A 10,816-nucleotide genomic window follows, 5' to 3' on the forward strand; every position below is an offset into this window, starting at 1 on the left:
AATTTTTTTACTATTTATTAAGCAATTTTGAAAGTCGCTGATCTGATGGTCCAGAAAATTTTACTGTTTTTTACTGTTCACAGCAAAACAGCAATTTTCAAAAATACTTAATAAATAGTAAAAAAATTCCAAAAAATGTAAAATTTGGTCTCCAAGTACATTTCAATATGGATTAAACATCTAACGGTTCGGATCGGTCGTTTGGACTTTCAAAATAAAAATACGGCGTGAAGTAGAAACGCGTTTTACTTCGCAACTCACCGTAGCCCACCTCTATATATATATATATAATTATATAAATTAGAAATCTTGAAACTTTGCTTTCCGTCAGGGGTGAATTCGCTATATGTATCAATTAATTAAACTTTGTTTCTTTTGGAAAGTCTCAACCATTCAAACCTTGTAGCATGAATCTTGAAGCATCAATTAATAAACCCCCTCTCTATTTCTCTCCTCTCCTTCTCTGTCCGTGACCTATCCCCAACCCAGCGCCCCCTTCCCTTTTCTACGCCAAAATCAGAGGGGCTCCGCCCCCCTCTTCCCTCCTCCGTCGTCGGCAAGCCGCGCCCCAGCCCCGCCTCTCTCCTCTCTTTCCTTCTCGGTCCGACCCGCCAGACCCGCCAGACCCGCCTAGGATCCGAAACCCTAGAAATTGGGGGTCCGTCCTTATTGCTTGCGGGTGCTAATCGGGTGTCTCTTGGTGCTAAGATGGTGGTTGGAGACGCTAAATCTGTGGTGGTTGATTCAATTTTGGTGGCCACAAGGCGAGACGAAACCCTCGGAACCGATCACTTTCTTTCGACATTTTCTCTTTCGGTTAATTTCTAAAATTCTTGATTTGTGTTTTGATGAATTGATTAATGTCATAGGATGTGAAATTGTTAGTTTCGAGTACGGGTTGTTGATTTTCCCGACTCGATCGAATTGCTCGAATAAATTAAGTATAAGGGGTTATATTGCAAAAATGATTTTTTTTATGTAAATGGTCGGAATTGTAAAATATATGACCATAGTGATTTGTATGAATTAAAGGGACTGAAATGTAAGAAATGATTTGTTTGAAATGGTATTGTCTGTTATTGTGACTGGGCGTTTGATTTCTGTGATGACTTGCGTGGTGCTGGTACTAGTGTACCTATCCAGTGTAGATACTAGTATGGTTCTAAATTGATTTACCAGACACTTACTTGACAGGGACCATATTGCAAATTAATTGTATTTAGGGGTATGAATTATAAAATATAAGGCCTATGTGAGTTGTATAAATATAAGGGACCAAATTGTAAGATGTAAATTGTTTGAGGCTATGGCCGGCCATGCATGTGAAGTATTATAATTTGAGCCATATGTGAATTTAAATAATTGTAAAGAGGACTGAAATTGAAATGTTATAAATGGACTTTGAGTAAATGGTGAATTGTTAATTAGAGGCGTAAACCGTTGCTAAATTATGGGCCTTTAATTAAGTTGAATTGGAATAAGATAATTGATACGTAAATGGGCCAAAGTGAAATAATTGAGAAAATTGGGCCTTTGAATGTTTAACTGGATAAATAAGGTGAATTGGATTTGTAATTTCATAAGTCTTGTAATATTGAAATGAATATGACATGATGTGTATATGTAAATTTGGAATTGGACGTGAATTAAATGATTATACATGAGCTGAAAGGTATAAACGAATTAACGAATTGAAAGACGGCTTTTGGAATCTAAGTTTTGAGAATGTAACCGAACTAAACCAAGTAATCGTATAATATAGGTGTAGGCTCAGTCGAGCCAGATTTCGCGAGTCAATTCGAGACGCCTGATCTTTAAATTAAGCGGTACGCTCGTCATAATAAGGTGCGGGATTCTTGGACTTGTTTGATACTTTATTTTCAGGAATTAAACTGTTTATTCGTTTGTCATGTTGAATGATTAATTGTTGCATATTTTGGAATTCATGCTGCATATTGATTCTTGCATAAATGAGAATGATTGAATTGTTCGGTTAAGGTTAATTGGCATGTTGGTATGGTTATTATTTGATTAGTTCTATTAATTGTTCTTGATATGAATGAATCTGCCAGGCCGACCTGTTTAGGTGGCTGGATAAGGTAACGGTGACCTATCCGTTGACCTGTGTTTACGAATTTGCCAGACCGACCTGTTTAGGTGGCTGGATAAGGTGACGCTGCTGACTTATGCGTTGACCTGTTAGAATTTGCCAGACCGACCTGTTTAGGTGGCTGGATGAGGTGACGCTGCTGACTTATGCGTTGACCTGTGATGATTTTGCGAGACTGACCTATATGTGTGGCTTTGATATATTTGCTTGAGATTTAGCAAGGTTGACCTGTATAGGTAACTTTGATTCCGTGTGTTTGCATTTGTGTCAAGTTGACCTGTATTGGTGACTTGTAACCGGACCTTAGGAAATGGTTAAGCCAAACAGCAACTACAGATGGGTGTCAGATAAAGGGTCCAGCTTGGTTGGCCATCTGTAGGCGCCTGTAACCCTACAGATGTGGGTTTGATAACGGTCCAGCTCGAAAGATCATCTGTAGTTGTTACAAGCCCTAATGAACTGAGTTATGAATCGAGTTAAGCCAAAATATATGTTGTGTTTTGAAATCCATCTTGGAAATTCCGTAAACTGTGTTTCAGGTTGATTTAACTGTTGTCGAGCATTGGCATTCTGTTATTTATGATTATACATATATCTGTTTGCATTGTTATTGTTTGGGTTTCATTTTTGAATATAGAGTTTGATTGCAAGTCCAATAATCTAAACTGTGGAAAATTTCGCACTGAGAATTTATTCTCACCCCCTCTCCCCGATTATTTACAGGTTCATTACGCGGAGACAGCAAATGAGGATACTGGCAATGCATATAAAAGATCCACTGCCTTGCGTGTATATGTGACACTAGATTTATACACGCGGCAGGCTGTCAGACCCCGGTGGATTTGGGGTGTGACAGCATGTGTAAAAACTATTTGCTCCATTAAATCTTTAGCCAAAACACCATTCAGTAATGAAACACCTTTGGGTGCAATCATTACCTTCAGGCACTTTGGTGTAGTGAATAAAGTACAAACATGTAACCTTTTTGTCAATCAACCTTTGGGTCAAATTAACATATCCATGAACTAACGACCAGGCCAGTCAACGAGGGGAGGAGGATCACAGACGGATCGCTTATGTTCCAAGCCCCCGATGCTTTTCTAGACATCACTAGTCCATGTGTGTTGCAACTTATTTTTATACACTACCCTTATGCACTATACAATTTTAGCAAGTGCTAACCCTCCTTTGGGAAAGCTAACACTCACATGCATTTCTAGCACGTCATTTTAAACTTGTCATGTGCCATCCTGCACTTGTTTCACACAGAGAGGTCCGTTTGCGAACAATCAGTGCTCAACTTGTATAAAATTTATGACACATGTAAATCCTAATTGCCTTTAAATAGATCCTAAAACTATACCTAAAGCCTATTCTAGGACGTATCCTAAAATGACTACTCGTCCTAAATAGAGTATAGTAACTCATGGGAGCTTTAATTAGAAGAAACTAATTTTCATATGTTAACTATATTCATCAAAAAATAAATACTAGGCTTTAGAAACTCTTTAATTAGTATTTTCCAAAATATATATATATATATATATATATATATATATATTTTTTTTTTTTAGAAATACTCTATGCTTTTATTTAGAAATAACGAAATAATATTATTCAGAAATATCCAAAATACTTTATGCTTCTATTAGAGACAACTAAAACTTTGTGCTTATATTTGGAAATAACCGAATAAGCTTATTTAGAATTTACTAAATAATCTTATGCTCAAATTAGACATGACCAGAATTTAGTTTTATTTTATCCCACCCTTAATTAGCGTTAAATACTAATTATAGATAATGGCTAAATTCTATAACTAATTAGGCTAATAATAGCATACTTTACTTAACAATCACTTACAGTTATTCCTAAGATTTGTAACCGGTATAATGATCTAGAGACTAATCAATTTCAGACTTGGAAAACTAAACTTTATTGCCCCTAATTCGAATTTTAAAACCCTAAATTGTTGCATAACTTAAAACCTTTTGAACGCCAATCAGGGCACGTTCATATTATTCCCATAAATCAATAAATTATGCAAATCAAAATCAAAATCTCAAACAAAACCTCTCCAAGATCGCACAAAGCGCAAGGAATGGCACAATTCGAAATTTCAAAAAAAATATGCATAAAAAATTAATTAAAGCGAATTTTAACAATTCCTTTTGCAACAATTAAATTCGATATGAAAAATAGAAAGCAATTAAAAACGAAATTAAAAGAAGACAAAGTTTTCTCTAGATCAATTAATAAAAACTGCAATTCTTACATAAGTGGCTCTGATACCACATGTTGGCCCAAGGTCAGGTTTTTCTAATTTACTTAAAACCTTAACCTAGATCTATGTAAGAATTAAATAAGCACAGCGGAAATTACTTACTTTCCATCTTTATGGCCTTCCGTCTATTGCCTCTCAAGCAATATCAAAGGAATCGATGTAGATGGCTTGATTGACTTGCTCGCACGCTCAACCTACAAAATTACTTGGCCAGCGAGTCCTTCCACAACTCTTGAACTCTCTCTTACTTGTTTCTGTCTCTCGAATTGAAGGCAGAATATCTAGTCTTTTATGGAGCAAGACAGTGGAGAATGATCATGATGAGTTCAAGGTTATGGAGACCCAGCCCTTTTATAGCAGTGCAAAACTTGTGAGACAAGTTTGCCTAGCTAAAACTTGTGAGACAAGTTTGTCTAAATTTATCACTGCTATTATTTTAATCAATTATAATCGGTCCATTAACAATTATAATTGATTAACATTATTCTATATGTATTCGTATCCAAAACCTTATTTAAATACGTATAATGCCATGACTTAATTAATCACATTGTTTGGCATATTTTAATAATTACATAAATGTAATCTTGTGACAGTATTTGATATCATAATCATAATGCACGTATGTCCAACTTAATTATTGTAATTAGACGTCTCTAAATCCAACAATGAACAGTGACACCCCCATTCCCTACCTTCCGATTCTTATCGTATTGCTCATATTTACTTGAATGATGTCACATTCACCATAAAAATTTGCCCAATTTGCTCGGATCTTAAACTCCATCCCGCCTTCCGTTAGCTCTCTTTCTGTCTTCTTTGCCGCGTGGCTCACAGCTTCAAGCTGCGTGTCCCCCATTTGAGTACTACCACCTCCCGTCATAGTCATGCGCACCTCTTCTCATTTCTGCCATCCAACTCGTCAGACTCCCTCCTCCCAACCACATCCAGCTGGTCTCCTCTTCCCCATTCGGTCCTTCTCCGGCTTCCCTCCTTTGTCGGCGATGTCCTGCCTGACTGCTCCGCTCGCTGTCATTCTCTGCCGCGTCGGTCCTCCTCTTCGATTACTCTCCTCTACACCGCTGCACAGGTTTGATTGGAAAAAATACACATTAGTTTTACGGATGTGCCATATCAGTTCTTTAGATCTGCCACCAACTTTAGGGGAAAAGGTATTCTGCATTAATTTGTCAGGAAAATTGACATGCATTTACATGGGAAATATAAATAAAGGGTTGTACATAATGTTTCAAACAAACTGTACATGATGAAAATGTGTGGCGAATTTGATATTATGATAGATTATGTGGACACTCGATTGATTGGTTTGATGGTTTACTCTCCTCTACACTGCTGCACAGGTTCGATTGGAAAAAAATACACATTAGTTTTCCAGATGTGCCATACCAGTTGTTTAGATCTGCCACCAAGTTTAGGGGTAAATACATGTATAACCCTCAGAAACCAATCATATCAATGGGGCGAATATACTGACAGACTAGTTTTGGGTTGCTTAAATGATGCATGTACAATGCCATACTCATGGAAATAATATCAAGTTGTGATTAGCAAAACTTTTTCATGGGGAAAACCATTTTTACATTTCAATTGGGCTCTTATGGAAGACACAGTATCCCAAAAAAGGAATATTGTTAACATTCTTACCCTTTTAGTTCATTCCAACAAATACTAAAAAATTAAACTTCCCCTCAATTACCAGCATCATCGGCATGTAGTACCAGTGTTTCAATAATTGCACAGTGATTATGAAAAAAAATACAACTAACTGATTTACTCATGTCATGCTGCTGGTAAATTCCATCGTTGGAAACACAGGCCCTTAGCATTTTTTGCTATCCAACGATACAAATGTTTCCTGTGTTGAATTTAAATAACTTGATATGTAATTTTCAGTTTACGTTGCATCTCTCTATCACACCATGGCCTAAAGGACATTGTCTTCGGCAATATTCTGGTAAATCATTTTTTTCCTCAGTACTTCTCCCAACTTTGGGATAAATTGTATACGAGTAAAGGACGTCTGTGTTGAATTCAAATATTCTAGTACTCATACGACGGAATTAACAATTTCTTCCAAAATGAGATTCCTCTCTGGGTTTCTCCCTACTCGCCCCTTCATTTAATGGACCTCTCATCTTGCAGGAAGAAAGTACTTGAAGTTAGGTGCTGCGATTTGGGGAAACATCCCTCCAACGAAGAAGGCTACACCGTTGTTTGCTAACTAGGTATGTGTCTTCCTGTTTCAAACATTGCCACCCTTCAATTTTAGATACAGTACCATACAATGAGGGATATTTACCAGTACCATATATGGATTTCACAGAGAAACAAGGTACAATTTACAGGGCTGTCCTAAAAAATAGCACCAATTCCTTATTTGACCAATGAAATATATACTGAAATTCGGTCTCCAGTAACTTCTTAAAACATGCAGATAATAGCACGTCAAAAAGAAAAAATGAAAAAAATGAGATCACCTTCCAAAAGAAAAAAAAATAAACAGAGAGATGAGCAAAAAAGGTTGGATGACATGTAAATTAGCATAGACCAAGTGTATTGTCTTTATATCTTCTTGAATATTAATTTGATTTTGACACCATAAAACTAATATTTCAATTACTGTTCTTTGAGGTGCTACATGTAATTAAACATCATATAGCAAAATCCCATAAAGTTATACAGCAAAATCCCAAATCAGGGAGAGGGAAGAAAAGGGACAAATGAATTAAGGGTAAAGATTTTAACACAACAGTTTTGACTTCACGTAGCGCGCGAACCATATCCAGCACTGTTTTGGTCCGTATGCTGCATAAAGCGAAAATTACTCCGTTAAAATCTTGACCCCAAATTAACTCCAGATATATGCATCATACTGTGCCACAAGTGATACTGCTGTAGAATTCACAATCTTAGTAACCACATACCCTTTAGCTATCCTAAACTGACCCGAACCGCCTACGACCGTTTGATCGGCTGAACCAGATCCATCAACCAAACCAATCACTGAAATAGAACTCTATATAGAATACTTTTCTGTACTTTTAATTTTCAAGTGAGATATCATAACATGTAAAAAAATTGTGCAAAATAGGCACGGCATAACTAATGACACGTCATGAGCTTGTCTATCATGATGTGTTAAACACTACATGATAATCAGGCCTTACTTATTTTAATTTTTTTGGTTTGAATTTTTTATTGTTCATGGAAAAAAAGTATAACGGAAATGCCAAACATATTCTACAAGACGAATAGATATTAAGAAATATTTTCATCATAATAAAAGAAATTTCAATTGTTGTAGCTAGATTTTGATTGTCGATTGTACAAATTAATTCACACCAATGCACAGCACATTTGGATATTGCAAACGAGAGAAATAGCCTCAATATAGGCAATTACTATAGTAATATGCAATACCTCAAAAAAAAAATTTATCCGTACCAATTAATCTGGAAAGGAAATATCTAGATTTGCAATTCATAGGAGATATTCAGACTTTGATTGTAAGTTACTTGATTCGTGTAGGTGAAGCACAAAATAAAGATAAATTTGACAGATAACAGAGATCTCTGACCTTGAACGGCTCGTAAGAGGAGACAGAATACAGAGGTGGAGGGAGGAGAGCGACGACAAAGGGAAAATTCGAACATTCCGAAAGGTATGAAAAATCAAGGGACTGATTGCCTCATTTTTTTTTATATAAAAAAAAAAAATTGGTGGGATGGAATACATTCTGTCACCATGAACTGCGCTGAAATGTCTTACTGTTTTGTTCAATTGGCATGTTCCTCTTTGGCTTTATAGTCAAGGCATAATCATATGGAAACAATAAAACGTAAGATGGTCATTATTTTTTTTATATCTTTCACAAAATGCATCAGCCAGTATGTGCAAGCAAGTATTCCAAGAGTACCAATTTCATTAACAAATTTATTTTGTCGTGTCTGTTGACTTTGTAGTGATTTTTTTTTTAATATTTAAGGGAGTCAACTAGGACAAAGGTTGGACAAATTGAAGCTCAATTATCCAATCCGTACATTTGTATGTCAGTTAAGACATTTAGTAAGGTTAACACAAACATATTGAACTAATCTATGTAATAAACTAATCATGAAGGAACACATTGCTGATTGGTGTAGCAGTCTTTCTCTCTGTGTCAATTTACAGAAGAATTAAAAGGGTTGAAGGTAATGCATCTCACCATTTCTTTTTCCTATCCTACACATTAATATTTTCTGGAACAAGCTTCCAATTGTTGATCTCTGTATCATTTCTTAGGATTTCATACCAACGCAGTATTTTGCAGTAGACCTGATACCATATGAGGTTGTGAGGCTATTGTACTATGCATAGCGCGGATTGGTCCGCACTATGGATCAATAATTTTGTTTTCGAAGTCCAAACCGTCGATCTGAACCGTTCAACACGATCTCCATATGAAAATGTACTTGCAGACCCAATTTCAATAGACCTGATACCATATGAGGTTGTGAGGCTATTGTACTATGCATAGCGCGGATTGGTCCGCACTATGGATCAATAATTTTGTTTTCGAAGTCCAAACCGTCGATCTGAACCGTTCAACACGATCTCCATATGAAAATGTACTTGCAGACCCAATTTTACATTTTTTACGTTTTTTTTTTACCATTTTTTAGGTAGGATTTTTCAAATTTTCTGATTGTAACATGATCATAATACCTTATCTTAATTGCGAATCATAAATCAAAGGTCTCCAAATTTACCGCTCATTAGATGTAGGGAGATGATCATAATACATGATCTCAATTGGTGATGATCACACTTTTCTTGCTCTAACAAGAGTAACTCAAATATCAAGGTTAAAAAAAATAAAATTCATCAGCATTTACAACAACAAACAATGAGTTTGACATCGACATTCCACAGCTATTGGAATTGAAATATTTTTGTCAAATGATTTTACAAATCTCATGCCCATTTTGTATTCTACTTTCTCTGTGCATAATTTCTATTTCGTGGAATGTAACAAAGTTCGAACCTTATGGCGCATATTAAAAGTAGACAGACTTCAAGCTCATGAACTGAGCATATATGAAGATAAAACAGTCTATTCTGAGGACACGTGCTACGAGTTGTTGAAGCGAATTCATGACAGTAATAAATGGACTGCAGGTCTGAATTCGTCATAAAATGCAACGGAATTGTCGGTTAGTATTCTACTTATTTCCAACAAAATACTCATGAAAGTCAAACTGACAAGACATTGATGAACTGTCCCCGGGTTGTGATTTGTCAAAATAACTAGTCATCCTCTTGCAATGGTGTCAACTTAACTATTATTCCTTCTTACCCATTTCATATTCAAACATTTAGTTGTCTGAATTTTGTTTGGTGGTGAGTGTCTCAAAATAACAATTTTTATCTCAACAAAGATGGATTAATTGAGCACTTCTTCAATATTGCAGCTCCTAATTTGTGCATGTTTCCGTTAGTAAAAACGACAAGTTAGAAATAAAGCTCCATAAGAGCCCCTCACTGTAAGACTATGGAGACCTATTTTCCTTCATTAAAGACTCTTTAATTTAAGACTATTGAAAGCTTCTATTTTCCTTCCTACAGGATCTATAAACTTTTGGATCCCTACTACATGTTAAGTATTGCAAAAAAAGAGACAAGTCAGGCAAATATGTCGCAATACTGTCTATGCAGTTTGGAATCATGAAATATGGCTTCTTCTAAGGATGAAAACATTTATTCCATCATTTTCCCATGTATGAAGAAAAATGTGTGTCCAATTGTTTGTTCTTTTAGCGATAATCTTATATGTCAATTGCAAAGTCAATCATTTGTTGGCTTTCTATACACTGAGATCTTATACTTGCACTTATCTCATCAACAATCTGACTGTAGATCCAATATGAATGTTGCTTCTGTCATCATCAGATGGAGTCAAGAGTGTGAAAGAAATAAAAAAAAATTAATTGATCTTCCATGCAAACTATACTAACATTTTTCAAGCTAAGTCCTCTGTAACTCGATATTATTGACATTAAAAAAATTGATTATAAATTCAACATGAGAAAATACCGCTCCGAAACAATACCTGTAGATCAATATAATTTTGATATATAATTAGTACATATATATTTTGATACTTGGTAACCCAACACAACGGTTGCGGCAACGCCACAACAGAGGTTACTAGTTCATCTTAAAACGGAATTAATTTTGGTCAGGTTGTGAGTATTAATTCTAGACAGTTAAGCAACTCAAGAGATATTCTTCTAACCGATGTTTTTATTACCATCTTTTAAAAAATAATAAATATAATCGATATCGGTTAATAGTTGTGTCCCTGTCATGTGTGGTGCGTAGCTTTTAGCTACGTCGACCCTGATAAAAATAAAAAACTTCAA

General features: G+C 35.6%; 1 long non-coding RNA gene across 1 annotated transcript; it reads left to right on the plus strand.

Annotated features, from left to right (window-relative positions):
• Positions 1-5,286: 5,286 nt before the first annotated feature.
• LOC144565878 (uncharacterized) lies at positions 5,287-9,143 on the plus strand. The gene is made up of 6 exons (XR_013515053.1): positions 5,287-5,484; positions 6,309-6,369; positions 6,558-6,640; positions 7,944-8,076; positions 8,535-8,605; positions 8,697-9,143. It is a non-coding gene; the product is annotated as an uncharacterized LOC144565878 (long non-coding RNA).
• Positions 9,144-10,816: the final 1,673 nt, after the last annotated feature.

This window comes from Carex rostrata, chromosome 14 (assembly GCF_964058835.1).
Source record: "Carex rostrata chromosome 14, lpCarRost1.2, whole genome shotgun sequence".
NCBI lineage: Eukaryota > Viridiplantae > Streptophyta > Magnoliopsida > Poales > Cyperaceae > Carex > Carex rostrata.